Genomic DNA, 15128 nt, shown 5'->3' on the forward strand with positions numbered 1-15128 from the left:
GCAGGACTACAGGGGGGGAAAAGAGGGAAGGGGGAATGGAATAAGAAACGAATTGATTGGATGGACTTCTGCATGGTGATAAGAAACAAAATACCAAAACTCATTCTCTTCTAAAATAGATCTGCTTTCCACTCTGACAGGACTTTCATTCTTTGTTTTCTATTTGCATCTCTTTTACTTTGTCCACTTACGTCTCCCTGATTATTTATCCCCCCTCTTCTTTGGACAGTCAAATATTTAAGGAAAAATGAAAATCGGCATTGCATGATTTCAGAATCACCACATTATGTCAGTTCCCCTCTCCGCTGATTGCTGACAAACCGAGTGATCTAGGTATTTTGCATTGAAAGCGTTGACGCGACACGGCGATGGTCAGAGATCTGGAAGAATGTTCCCGAAGAGAGGAACCCACACCGACCGTCGCCTCCGGCCTGCTCCTTGTTTACAAGCACCGCGGAGATTCCTGGGAGCTCGAACCGCACAACCCCTCACGCACAACCCGCCGCTTCCGCCGAGTAAAGGAGTTCCCTTAACATCGCTTCTGTTTCTCTCCCTGTCAGCTCGGGGAGGTCGGAGTCCAGCTGTGGAGCGGCGCGGGGGTGCCGGCGAGGCAAGCCGAAGGCCGGGGAAGAGGCAGGGGGCTGGGCGAGGATGAGGCTGAGCGGCGGTGCTGCTGCGCTGTGAGACGCGGCCGGTTCGTGGCGTGGACGGACGGACGGACGGACGGCGGCGGCGGCGGTGGTGGCGGCGGCTGGCTGGGAGGGAGGGAGCAGCGAGAGTGGGCCCAGCGTAGGCCGCCCACAGCCCCTGAAGGGCCGCTGTCCGCCAGCCAGGCCAGTGCTCCCCAACGCACACACAGATCGTCTGACCGCCGGCATGGAAGAGTGAGGCGAACGGCAGTCAGCGGGTTCATGGACCGGGGGATCCAGGCCGACGGTCAAGAGCGCAGCTTCGCGGGGGAGGTGAGAGGATTCGGGAGGGCGGTAGGGGCTGAGTGGGAGGGGGCTGGAGATGGAGGAGTCTGGATTGTTGGTTGGGGTGGAGGGGAGTGGGAGAGTGAGGAGGAAGGGAGTGGGAGGTGGAGGAGTAGGAGGAGAGTGGTAGGTGGTGGAGTGGGGGAGGGGGAGTAGGGGGTTGGAGGGGGAGTAGGAGGAGTGGGGAGTGGAGGGGGAGTAGGAGGAGTGGGGAGTGGAGGGGGAGTAGGAGGAGTGGGGAGTGGAGGGGGAGTAGGAGGAGTGGGGAGTGGAGGGGGAGTAGGGGGAGTGGAGGAGGAGTAGGAGGAGTGGGGGTGGAGGAGATGGAGTAGGGGGGAGGAGGGGAGTGGGGGGTGGAGGGGGAGTAGAAGGAGTGGGGGTGGAGGGGAGGAGTAGGGGGTGGAGGGAGAGTAGGAAGAGTGGAGGGGGAGTGGGAGGAGGGGTGGAGGTGGAGTAGGGGGTGGAGGGGAGTGGGAGGAGGGGGTGGAGGGGTAGTGGGAGGTGGAGGAGGGGAGTATGGGGGTAGAGGGGGAGTAGGAGGAGTGGGGGTGGAGGGGGAGTAGGAGGAGTGGGGGGTGGAGGGGGAGTAGGAGGAGTGGGAGGTGGAGGGGGAGTAGGAGGAATGGGAGGGGGAGTGGGAGGAGGAGGGGTGGAGGGAGAGTGGAGGGAGTGGGGGGTGGAGGAGGAGGGGGAGTGGGGGGGTGGAGGAGGAGGGGGAGTGGGAGGAGGAGGGGTGGAGGGGGAGTGGGAGGAGGAGGGGTGGAGGGAGAGTGGGAGGAGGAGGGGGTGGAGAGGAGAAGGAGGAGTAGGGGGATGGAGGGGTAGTGGGAGGTGGAGGAGGAGGGGAATGGGAGGAGTGAGGGGTGGAGGTGGAGTAGGAGGAGGAGGTGGAGTGGGGGGAGGGGGAGTGGGAGGAGGAGGGGTGGAGGAGGAGGGGGAGGGGTGGAGAGTGGGAGGTGGAGGAGGAGGAGTAGGGGGGTGGGGGGAGGAGGGGGTGGAGGGGGAGTGGGAGGAGGAGGGGTGGAGGGAGAGTGGAGGGAGTGGGGGGGTGGAGGAGGAGGGGGAGTGGGAGGAGGAGGGGTGGAGGGGGAGTGGGAGGAGGAGGGGTGGAGGGAGAGTGGGAGGAGGAGGGGTGGAGAGGAGAAGGAGGAGTAGGGGGGTGGAGGGGTTGTGGGAGGTGGAGGAGGAGGGGAATGGGAGGAGTGAGGGGTGGAGGTGGAGTAGGAGGAGGAGGTGGAGTGGGGGGAGGGGGAGTGGGAGGAGGAGGGGTGGAGGAGGAGGGGGAGGGGGTGGAGAGTAGGAGGAGTGGGAGGTGGAGGAGGAGGAGTAGGGGGGTGGGGGGAGGAGGGGGTGGAGGGGGAGTGGGAGGAGGAGTAGGGGGGGTGGGGGGAGGAGGGGGTGGAGGGGAGTGGGAGGAGGAGGGGTGGAGAGGAGGAGGAGTTAGGGGGTGGAGGGGTAGTGGGAGGTGGAGGAGTAGGGAAAATGGGTGGAGGAGGAGTAGGGTGGAGGGGGAGTGGGAGATTTGTAGGATGTATTGGCATGGTGGGTGGAGGGTGTTGGAGTCAGGGTAGGTGGATTGGGGGTGGTGGGGTATGGAGGGGAAATGGGATGGGTTTCCGGATGGGGAGTTGGGGATCCCAGAGAAGGAGTTGGGTTGTCAGCATTGGGGGAGCACTAGTGCAGGGTTGGAAGAGGGTTGTGTGGGGGGAGCAAGGAGTCATAAGGTCTGGAGGAGGAGTGGCAGGGTCAGAGTGGGAGTTGAGGGGGTCTGTTTGGAGGGGGAATGAGGGCCTCACATGAAACGGGAAGCAACACTATTGAATTAAGGCTTTGGGCAAAGGAATTTGGAAAGTGTAGAAACTATTATGACAGATTGGCTGTACTGTAATAGGGAATGAGTTTGGGTAGGGTAAAGAAGTATTGTACTTTGTCTCGTGTAAACCTATTTTGCTCTGCAATTAATTTATAAATTCAGATGAGACTGGGTTAAAAAAGAGCAAGGGAAACAATTTTTTTCATTTTCAGGATTAATTTTTACCTGGTGGCGAGGTCACAAGCACATATGCACATATATAGCAGGGTTTTCTGGTGGCTGTAGCTATATTTTACATTACCTGTACACAATGTAGATAATTCTACTTAAAGCTGTCTGATGACATGACAGAGCATACAAGTCATATAGTAATTAGTTCCATTGTATGTTTATGACCCGTGTCTGCAATAAAATATGTTAAAACTTTTTTTCTTCTGACCCAGTCTTTGTATACTTGTTCTCTTTCCCTTGTGGTTCAAACTATTTTGATGTTTTCTCTTTTTGTGTTGTTTTCAGTTTTTTTAAATCAATGGATTGGACATGCAGATTTTCCCCCACTTAGGATAGTTTATATCAGTTTTGTGTAATGTGCTGCATTGAAAATTAAATCAGATATTCTGGTTAGTAAAATGGCATTTGCAGAGAATTTATTTTTAAAAATGAGAATAATCATATTGCAAGGGATTTTGTTTTCTTGTCTTATTTTGTGTGCATTAACTATTTTGATAGAAAATCATTTTTGATAGTTTTACTGCAAGTGATTCAGAAGATTTGCTGATATTAATTAAAATCATTGCAGTTGTATCTGCTGGATACCTGGAACATTTAACTGTTCTGTGAGCCAGCTTTTAAGTAAAAGTGTAAACCGAAGCCGTGTCATGAGCTTGCAAAGGAGATTTCTAGCAGATCTGGATCAAATCATCCCTTTAAAAGCTAAACATTGAAAGAACATTAGTTTACTCAAGAAAGAAGGCAGTGCTATCACGTATGCTTTGTTAATTCACAAAACTTCAGCACCTATCGTAATAACAGTTTAGGAATTGGAGGTTTTAGGATTTCATTCCTGTTCAAAGTAGAATTGAGAACTTCTGTCTGCAGCTATAGTTTGTGTTACTGTTTCTATTGGAATTAATTTAGTTACAGAAAAAGGAAAGTTAGCCAGAACTCTGTGCAACGTTTCACCTGACACTGGAACAATATTGCATTATTTTTGTCCTTTTTTTCAAACAGCAGACTGCTCTTAGCCCAAAAATCTGATTGGTCATTAGGGTATTATCTGTGTTATATAACATAGAATATAGAACAGTACAGTACGGGCCCTTCGGCCCACAATGTTGTGCCGACCCTTAAACCTTGCCTCCCATATAACCCCCCCACCTTAAATTCCTCCATATACCTGTCTAGTAGTCTCTACCTGTCTAGAGGAGAAGGGGCAAAGATTGGGAGAGAGTTTGAGAGGGGTGGCAGCTGAGGTGGTAAAAGGCGTGATAGTTAACCAGCCCTTGGCTTCTTGGAAGGAGTGTCTAGAAGCGTTAGAGAAGGCTTTTGGGCTGACAGAGGGCACGGTGGAGCTTTTGGGGGGGGAATCAGAATCTGCGTTAGGAGTAAGGGGAAAAGCGTTCTGAGTATCTTTTCCAGCTAGAGCGCAGGCTAAATTGCTTGAGGCGCTGGGGGGTCATTCCAGGGAATGAGGTGGATTGGATAAGGATTGACCAGGTAGTCAGGGGCGTGCAGAGACGTGATGCGATTGCTACAAGCCTCTGGCAGTCCCGTAGAGCACGTTTCTCTCCCCCCCCCCCCCCCCACCCTCGGTCTTTTGTTCAGTTGCTCAGAGAGGTAAGGGAGGAGGAGGAGGACGCATTGGAAGTGGAAGAGGGCTCCGTTAGTACAGTGCAGTCCTCGGTTGTAGCCCCTTGTGGTGAAATGACTGGGGCCAGCTCCATGCGGGAGATAGCTAAAGGGGTCGCGGCAGGTGGAGTCTTTCCGCGTGAGGGGACTAGCGGAGAAGGCCCCTCCCAGAAGGGACGGATGGCACTGAGGCCAGGCAGAGGCCTGGGTCCCGCGAGACATAGGCGTATGCTATAACTGCGGGGAAGAGGGGCACTTCAGGTGGGAATATGAACGGCAGGGAGCCCCTTGGAGGGAGAGCCCACAGTTGTCCCAGCAGGAAGGGGGGGGGGTCGGGAAACTTAGAGGAGACTCAGTGAGAGAACGGACTGGAGTCTCTGGGAAAATAAGTTCCCAACAATGTGCTGCGGGACCCTCGAGAGGAAAAGACCCTATCCCAGAAGGATTGGTGGGACCCCCGATCCAGCGTGTCGATACAGATAGAGGGGATAGATGCAAAGACTGTACTCGACACTGGGTCACAGGTCACATTACTGTACCGGTCGTTCTACGATCAGTACCTGAGGCATTTACCCTTGACACCTTTCAGTGCACTGGAAATTTGGGGTATCAGTGATGGTGATTGCCCGTACAATGGCTATTTGTCCGTTGCATAACTTCCAAAGTGCAATTGAACATCTTACTATTTGCGGGCATTAACATCTGTATGTTAGGTTTCCAGTTTATGATAAAAGAATGTATTATTGTTTATATGAGCCCTCTGTTGGTCGAGGTTTGTCCATGGATGTTATCTGCCAGCTGTCTATGTGATAAGCAAGCCAGGGCAAGCTGCTGGCCCTGAAGCAGCTCCCCCTCTTCACGCAGTTGATGAGTCCAAAGGAATGTACAAGTTGGCACCGGTGGCATCGCAGGAGTTGCCAGTCACCGTTGAACTCAATGCAAGTCTGTCTTAGGGACTCCAGCTCCAGATTTTCCCTCGGGGCTTACTAGCCACAAGGCAGTGAAGATTTGAGATCAGAGTTTCCCCTCTCCTAGATGAGCTGCGAACCGTGACCAGAAATTAATTTTAAGGAGCCAGTAACCCGCCTTTGCCCCTTTTCCTGTCAGTAGAAACGGTTCCACCAGGCTTAGTAACTAAGCCACACATGAAGGCCTGGAGTTGGACTTGTTTGTCAGAGGCTATTTGAGGCGCCTGCCATTGGGAACACTTAATAGATAGTGGAAGTATATCCCACTACATCCCCTGGCTATGACAACCTTAAGGAACCATTATCTATATAGGTGCATAGAACGTATGAAATTTTAGGCATAGAACTAAGGTAATCTATCCAATAGCTTTATGCTCAACAGGCATGTCCTCCTTCCACTTTTTAATTTTTTCACTATATATCCAGTTGCTTTCTTTCATTTGGTAAAGGTGCTAGTGAAATGTATGGAGATCGGAATTTCAATAAATCGATTCTTTGAAGAAAGCAAATGATCTAGAAAATGTAGGAAGAATTTTTCTTTTTTGGGGGGTTATCTGGGCATTGCTTGCATGGCCATTATTTATTGAGCTGATAATTTCCCTTGAAGATGCTTTGTGTAATTGCCTTAATATATGTAGTCTCTGACCTGATTTGTAGTTATAGTTATTTATGTCAATAGCGTTAACAATGCATTGAACATTAGAGGTAGGTGGTTAGACATCCTTTTGATGATTATTTTCCAGTTTATGTTTTAATTTTTTAAGACCTTTATGCATGCTGATTTGGCAAGCTTCATTTTCTGAGGGGCTGTATTGAAATTGAACACTGCAGTTATACTTGCTTCTGAGTTGTGCTGAAAGAGCGAAGTATGGTTGGGCCTAGGAAATTATCATTAGGATCTATTGTAGTGAGTTCCTGGGGCTGATACCATTGCTGTCCAGCAATTATAATTATCCTTTCTGTGATGCATGAGTCCAACCTCGATGCTTTTATTTCCTTGATACTCATCGACATTAGTTTTATGAGAGATCTTTCATGCCCCACTTGGTCAAATGCTACCGTGACTCGTGACTTATCCTTGGAATTTGACTTTTTGGTCCATTGTTTGGACCAAGGCCGTAATCAAGTGGTCATGGGAAAGCTGAAACTGGGCATTGGTAGCATTGTCAACAAAACCTGCCAGAATTTTGCTAATGATTGAGGAGGTACTAAATTGTGCTACTTGCTGCCCAATCACTCTGTCCTCTCCTGGGAACAGGACATATATGCACAGTTTTTCAAGTTGTCAAGTGGGTGCTAGTGTTACAACTATAGTGTAGTGGTTAGCCCGTTGCTTTTACAGCTCGGAGCATTCCAAAGTTCAATTCTGTACCAAGTCTGTATGTCCTTACTGTGCAATACGTGAGTTTCCCCAGGTGCTCTATCCTCCTACAGTCCAAAGACGTACTGGGTAGGTTAATTGGTCATTGTGAATTGTCCCATGATTAGGTTAGCATTAATCAGGTTTATTGGGGTGGTTGGGCTGGAAGGGCTACGATGCACTGTGTCGCTAAATAACATTGTGGCTAGTGGTGCAGTTCTTGAGTGCGGGTCTTAGTAATGCAGCTGAGGTGTGGTCTGAGCCTGTAGTTCTGTTGTACCCCAGCTTTCTGTTGATTCTTGACCTCACTTGGAGTAAACATAATTTGCTGAGGAATGGCTTGTTTTGTGAGATCTCGAGAATATAAAGAAATAGTATTTTATCAACTCTAATGGATCAGTTTTGCCTTTATCACTAACCTGTTGGTTTGGACCGTTGTTGAGGATGCTGGTGTTACCTGTACACTCTCAGCCCATTAGCTGTTTAATTGGACATCATTGTTTACAGTTGGACGGGTAAGTTTTGATCTGATGTATTGGTTGTGAGATTGCGCTACGCTGACTACAGCGTGCTGCTTTTGCTGGTTAGAATACACTTTTTTGCCCCTTCACTAGCTTGATCTCTCATTTTTAGTTATGTGTTCTGCTGCCGTAGTCCTTCAACAAACATCATTGAGCTAGATTGGCCTGGTTTGACAGTAAAGGATCTGTTGGGCCATGAGGTAACAAATGATGCCAGTGGTTCACAGTAGTTCATGGATGTCTAGTTGCTTGCACATCTGCTTTTAGTCCATTCCATTTAGTAGGATTACACAATGGGAGGAAATGTGTCCTCAGTGTGATAACTGAACTCCATCTGTGGTATGACTGTGTAGTGGTTATTTCTACAAAATAAGATCAAGTAGGTGTATACCTTGTGATGGTTCACTTACTTGACTAGCAGCTGAGTCCTTCAGAACACAGCCAGTATTTCATGTGGATTGTACTAAGCAAGCAAAATAAGCTCTTCATAAACACAATAAAGTCTGCAGATGCTGGAAATCCAAAATCTTGAGGAACTCAGCAGGTCAGGCAGCATCTATGGAAAAGAATAAACAGTTGATGTTTCGGTGCAAAAACCCTTCTTCAGGACTGAAAAGGGAGAAGACGTCAGAATAAAAAGGTGGAGGGAGGGGAAAGATGATAACTAGAAGGTGATAGATGAACCAGGTGGGTAGGAAAGACAAAGGGCTGGAGAGCAAGGAATCTAACAGGATAGGGGAATGGACCATAGGACGAAGGGAATGACGACAGGACCCAGGGGAGGTGATCGGCAGGTGAGAAGAGGTAAGAGGTCAGAATGGGGAATAGAAAAAGAGGGGAGGAGGAGGGTATATTTTTTACTGGAAGGAGAAATCAATATTCATGCCATCAAGACTTGAGGGTACTCAGATGGAGTATAAGGTGTTGCTCCTCCATACTGAGGGTGGCCTCATTTAGGCACAAGAGGAGATCGTGAGCTAACGTTGATGGAAATCAGAATTGTAATGTTTGGCCACTGGGAAATTACGCTTCTGGCAGATGGAGTGGAGGTGCTTGACAAAGCAGTCCTCCAATTTATGACAGGTCTCATCAGTGTAGAGGTGGCCACATTGGGACCACCGGCCACAGTAGACGAATCCAGTAGATTTGCAGTGTTGTCACACCTGAAAGCACTGTTTGAGGCCTTGAGTGGAGGTGAGGGAGGAGTGAATGGGCAGGTGTAGCACTTAGGCTGCTTTCAGGGTTAAGTACCAGGAGGGAGATTAGTGGGGCGGGATGAATGGACAAGAGAATCACGGAGAGAGCAATCTCTGCAGAAAGTGGGGGAGGTAAAGATTTGTTTGCTGGTAGGATCCCTTTGAAGATAGCGGAAGTTGTGGAGGATGATGTGCGGAGGCTCATGGGGTGGTAGGTAAGGACAAGAGGAAATCTATCACTGTTGGCAGAAAGATGGGGTGAGCGCAGCTGTTCAGGAAATGGAGGAGGTGCAGATGTAGGCAGCATTGATGGTGGAGGAAGGGAATTCCTGTTCCTTGAAAAAGGAGGGTTTCTCTGTTGTCCTGGAAAGAAGAGCTGCATCCTGGGGACAGATGTGGCAGAGACGAAGGAACAGAAAAGGGGAATAGCATTTTTACAGGAGATAGTGGGAAGAGGTATGATCAAACTAACTGTGGGAATTGGATAGTTTTATAAAAGATGTTAGTTGACAGTTTGTCTCCAGAGATGGAGACAGAGAAATCGAGAAAGGGGAGGGAGGTGTCAAAAATGGACCAAATAACCTTAAGGGCAAAGTTGATGAAATTGACAAACTCAGCATGGGTATAATGAAGCAGAACCAGTGCGGTCGTCAATGTACCGGATGAAGAGTTACGGAACATTACAAGGGGAGGCCTAGCATATGGCAAAATAAGCTCTCATTTTGTATAGCATCTAACAATTTATCATTCATAATGTTAAATTAATTCTGCATTCTGATTCATTTACTATGATATCAATTTATAAGTTCAAATAAATTGTAGAAAATCCAATCCAAAACTTTTAGTGGCTTTCATCTGTTCCAAGTGAATTAAAGGTAAGGTTCCTCCATGTGCAATGTTGTGAATTTCCAACAGTGAATTAATAATTGATTTGTAATCAAGTTTTCGTGGGAACAGTCTGTTGCTGAACAAGTTGTTGAAAAAAGATCTAAGGGATGACAGAGCTGCATTTTGATAGACACAGATTAATCGAAACTAGTTAATTTGGATTTGTCAAGTGAGTGTTATTTCTGCTCATTGTAAATTAATATTTTGAGTATGTAACAAAGGGCCAATGAGGGTAGAGTATTTGATATTGTGGAAGAAATGTCCGCATTGTTGAAAGATGTCAATGTTTAGAAGGGTATATAGAAAAAAATAAGCAGAATGGATTAAGTCCAGTGAGATCATTTATATGGCAAAGATGAACAAGGTGTGGAAATAGATGATAAATGAGAAGTAGACAACAAAAAAAAAAGTACAGCAATTGAAAGATTTTATAATGCCTGTAGAGAAGGTGGTGAAGAGAGTATATGGATTTCTGGGCTGTCTTGTCTAAAGCATGGAATATTTTAGTAAGAACTGTTTGAAACACTTTTTAAGCCATAACTAATGGTATTATGTGCAGTTCTATTCACAACTCTAAGGAAATGGTGTGATACCACTGAAGGGAGTGCAAAGAAGGCTACAGAATTATAGTTGAGAGATCAGCTGGACTGTGGTTGTTTGCCTTGGATTAAAAATGACTGATGGGATTCTTGGTTGGGATGTATGAAGATGCATTGTTGAAAAACCAATTTCCCCCGGGATCAATAAAGTATGACGACTACGACTATGACTATCCTGGTCATTGTGAACAGGAATAATGTCATTTTTCTTAGCAAAAAGGACACTATCAAGGGAACTTAGACAAAGTGATTGCCAGAAATGTTAGAGGAGAGTTTTTTTTTTGAGGGGGGGTGAAATAAGCATTTTTCTAAACTCCAGTGAGTACAGGTCAGAGCATCCAAACAGTCCTTGTACATTAACCCTTTCATTCCCGGGATAATTGATATTTTGCTGACATCTTCAACTGCTCCTTGCTTCAGTCTAAGATCCCCTCATGTTTTAAGAAGGCAACGATAATCTCAGTGCTGAAGAAGAGCAAGGTGGCATGCCTTAATGACTATCGACCTGTGGCTCTGACATCAGTTGCTATGACGTGCTTCGAGAGATTGATTATGGCACATGTCAACCACAGCCTACCGGTCAACCTCGACGCTTTGCAATTCGCCTATCGGAGCAACAGGTCAACGGCAGATACCATCTCTCTGGCCCTACATTCCTCCTTAGAACACCTGGAGAATAAAGATGCATACGTAAGGCTCCCTTTCATTGACTACAGCTCTGCCTTTAATACCATCATTCCAAATAAACTGATTTCCTGAGCTCTGGAACCTGGGCCTTAGCACTCAGATCTGCAGCTGGATCTTCAACTTCCTCACAGACAGGACCCAGGCTGTAAAAATAGGGGACAAGCTCTCCTCTACAATCACTCTGAGCACCGGTGCCCCACAAGGCTGTGTACTCAGCCCCCTGCTGTACTCACTGTACACCCATGATTGTGTAGCCAAGTTTCCATCAAACTCAATATATAAGTTTGCTGATGACACAACAATTATAGGCTGCATCTTGGGTAATGATGAGTTTGAGTACAGAGAGGAAATTAAGAACTTGGTGGCATGGTGCGAAGACAATAACCTATCCCTTAATGTCAACAAGACGAAGGAATTGGTTGTTGACTTCAGAAGGAGTAGCGGACTGCACGACCCAATTTACATCGGTGGTGCACAAGTGGAACAGGTCAAAAGCTTTAGGTTTCTCGGGGTCAATATCACAAAAGACCTGACTTGGTCCAACCAAGAAGAGTTCACTGCCAAGAAAGGCCCACCAGCGTCTTTACTTGCTGAGAAAGCTAAAGTAATTTGGCCTGTCCCCTAAAACCCTCACTAATTTTTATAGATGCACCGTAGAAAGCATTCTTCTAGGGTGCATCACAACCTGGTATGGAAGTTGCCCTGTCCAAGACTGAAAGAAGCTGCAGAAGATCGTGAACACGGCGCAGCACATCGCACAAACTAATCTTCCGTCCTCGGACTCACTTTACACCGCACACTGTCGGAGCAGTGCTGCCAGGACAATCAAGGACATGACCCACCCAGCCAACACACTTTTCATCCCCCTTCCCTCCGGGAGAAGGCTCAGGAGCTTGAAGACTCGTACGACCAGATTTGGAAACAGCTTCTTTCCAACTGTGATAAGACTGCTGAACGGATCCTGGCCCGGATCTGGGCCGTACCCTCCAAGTATCCGGACCTGCCTCACGGTTTTTTTTGCACTACCTTACTTTCCATTTTTCTATTTTCTATTTATTTAAAATTTAAATTTTTAATATTTACTAATTTTTACTATTTTTAGTATTTAATATTTGTAACCCAGGGAGTGGGAAGCACATGATCAAATATTGCTGTGATGATTGTACGTTCTAGTATCAATTATTTGGCGACTATAAAGTATAATTGTTGTAAATCTCCTCTGGACCCTCTCCAATGCCAGCACATTCTTTCTTAGATGTGGGGCCCAAAGTTGCTCAGAATACTCCAGTTGTGGTCTGACCAATGCCTCATAAAGTCTCAGCATTATATCCTTGTTATATGAATGCTAACATTGCATTTGTCTTCCTTTCTTACAGACTCAACCTTCAAGTTGACCTTTAGGGAATTGCACCTCTAATTATTGAATATCCTCTATAGTCTATGCCTTTATTCCTTTTACCAAAGTGCATGACCATACACTTCCTTACACTGCCATTTCTTAAACTCATTCTCCTAATCTGTTGAAGTCCTCCATATCCACCTTATCTAGGCCTTACAATATTTTATAGATTTCAATGAGATCCCTCCTCATTCTTCTAAACTACTGACTCAACCTGTGAATTAAGTTTAAGGGAATCCTGCGGTAGAACTCCCAAGTTCCTTTACACCTCTGATTTCTGAGTTTGCTCCCTGTTTAGAAAATAGTGTATGCCTTTATTCCTTTTATCAAAGTGCATGATCATACACTTCACACTATTATTCCATCTGCTACTATTTTGCCCATTCCCCTAACATGCCCAGGTCCTTCTGCAGACTCCCTGATTCCTCAACACTACATGTTGCTCCACTTATCTCTGTATCATCTGCTGACTTGGCCACAAAGTCATCAATTCTGTCATCCAGATCATTAACGTATAATGTGAAGAGTAGCGGACCTAACACTGACTGCTGTGGAACACTGCTAGTCACCAGCAGCCAACAAGAACAGGTCCCCTTTATTCCCGCTCTGCCTTCTGCCAGTCAGCCAATCTTCTGTCCATTCTAATACAAATTGAGTACCCTTTATCCGAAATGTTTGGGGCTGGAAATGTTACGGATATTGGATTTTTAAAATTTTTGAATATATACTGAATAGCTTGGGGTCATCATCATTTCGGACTCTGAGTTTATGTGCTCCAGAAAGCAGTCTTTGTCTTGCACTTCTTCATAATACATATGTACTTAACAGTTCAATGTAAAATTTATTATCAGAGTACATACATGTCACCATATACAACCCTGAGATTCTTTATCTGCAGGCATACTATAGTACAGTAACTAAACTGTGAACATCAGGACGTGTTAACTGTAAACAAACTGCGAATGCAGATATAAATAAATAGCAACGAATAACAATCTAACAGAGTTCTTAGATGAGTGTAGTTATCCCCTTTTGTTCAAGAGCCTGAAGGTCGAGTGGTTGTAACTGTTCTTGAACCTGGTGGTGTGAGTCCTGAGGCTCTTTTCCCTCTACCTGATGGCAGCAACAGGAAAAGAGCGTGGCCTGCGTGGTGAGGATCTTTGATGATGGATGCTGCTTTTCTACGCAACATTTCATGTAGATGTGCTCAGTGGTTGGGAATGTTTTATTTGTGATGCATTGATGATGTGATGTATTCCATACCATTATTATAATGAAAATATAATGTGTGCAGGGTAACAAAAGCAGCACAACAGCATTGCGAGAATACCTGAATCAGCTGTTGAACAATTACAAACAAAGGCAGGCTTTCAGTCTCCATCTAAGATGCCGTGTTTTGGTTATAAGGTTATAGTACACTGTATTTGTATTTTTACCTCTTTTTAGGTTTTATGTAAGGGATATATAAAAAAAATCAACATTGTAGACTTGTGTTAGATTTTCATCAGTGATGATCTTTGCAAGCACAGTGAATTTCCCTGCTGCTTCGTGATCAGAAAACATTTTGTCTTAAAAATTTTCAAGATCTTAGAAAACTTAATACCATACCTTTTCTTAATTTTTTGCAACCAGCCTGAAGAATACTTATAATTGCCTTTAATTTTCAGTTTGTTGTGATAGATTTTTGCTTGTTTCATAATTAACATACCATTCATGTTGAAGTGGTTTTGGCATTCCATGACCAAGAACTGATAGATGAAGAGCTGATGCAGTTAGAAGAGGAAAGGATAACAATTGAAACCGAATGTATGTGTTTACTCTGACACTGATGAATCCACTCCTTCAATGCAATACAGGTGTCCCCCGCTTTTCGAACATTCGCTTTACGAAACCTCTGTTACAAAAGACCTACATTAGTTACCTGTTTTCGCTAACAGAAGGTGTTTTCACTGTTACGAAAAAAGGCAGCACGTGAGAAAATCAACGCACGCCCTGAGCAGCCGCTGTCCCCGGGAACTGCATTCTAGCCGGCATTGCTTAAACACGTGCCTGTGAGCAGCCGTTAGCAAGATGAGTTCTAAGGTATCGGAAAAGCCTAAAAGAGCTCGTAAGGGTGTTACACTTAGCGTAAAACTACACATAATTAAGCGTTGCGATCGTGGTGAACCAAGTAAGGACAAAGTGAGTTTGGCTTGTGGAAGTTGATGAAGGTGATGTTGAAGAGCTTTTGGCATCCCATGACCAAGAACTGATAGATGAAGAGCTGATGCAATTGGAAGAGAAAAGGGTAACAATTGAAACCGAATGCAGTAGCGAATAGACTGAAAGTGAAGTCGTCCAGGAACTGAACGTGAAGCAGCTGCGTGAGATTATCGCTGCATTGATTGCAGAAAAGTACGACTTTAATTTTGGCAGGGTACGTCGGTTTAGGGCAAATTTGCAAGATGGTTTGAGTGCTTACAAAGAACTGTATGATAGAAAAATGTGCGAGGCTAGCAGTCAAGCAAGCCTTCCACATCAGCCACAGCAGACGACGAACCTCGACCTTCGACATCGAGGCAGACAGACATAGAAGAAGATGACTTGCTTGCCTTGATGGAAACAGACAACACCTCAATGTCCCACCACCCCAACCCCCGAGCCGTGGACAGATACCGATTCGCGGAGAATGCAGCTGTAGCCGTGATGCACCCAGCACATCTTTGAGGAAAAAAAAGCTGAAATAAACAAGCTAATTAATTAGGTGCTGCCTGGCACGTAAATGTTGGCCCAGATCAGAGGCGATGCAATCGGCAATTGCCTCTGATCTGGGCTGACATTTACGTGCCGGGTGGCACCTAATTAATTAGCTTGTTTATTTCGGCTTTTTTCTTAA

General features: G+C 46.2%; 1 protein-coding gene across 2 annotated transcripts in view; it reads left to right on the forward strand.

Moving 5' to 3' along the window:
- Positions 1–518: 518 nt before the first annotated feature.
- ccni (cyclin I) overlaps positions 519–15128 on the forward strand; it is a 48573-nt gene continuing 33963 nt past the window's right edge. The window contains exon 1 of one of the 2 annotated variants that reach the window (XM_072253061.1): positions 519–962. The gene's annotated coding sequence lies outside the window, so the exon portion shown is untranslated. The remainder of the gene's footprint in view (positions 963–15128) is intronic. The other variant, XM_072253060.1, reaches the window with a different exon arrangement.

The sequence above is a fragment of the Mobula birostris genome, chromosome 3 (assembly GCF_030028105.1).
Source record: "Mobula birostris isolate sMobBir1 chromosome 3, sMobBir1.hap1, whole genome shotgun sequence".
Taxonomy (NCBI): domain Eukaryota; kingdom Metazoa; phylum Chordata; class Chondrichthyes; order Myliobatiformes; family Myliobatidae; genus Mobula; species Mobula birostris.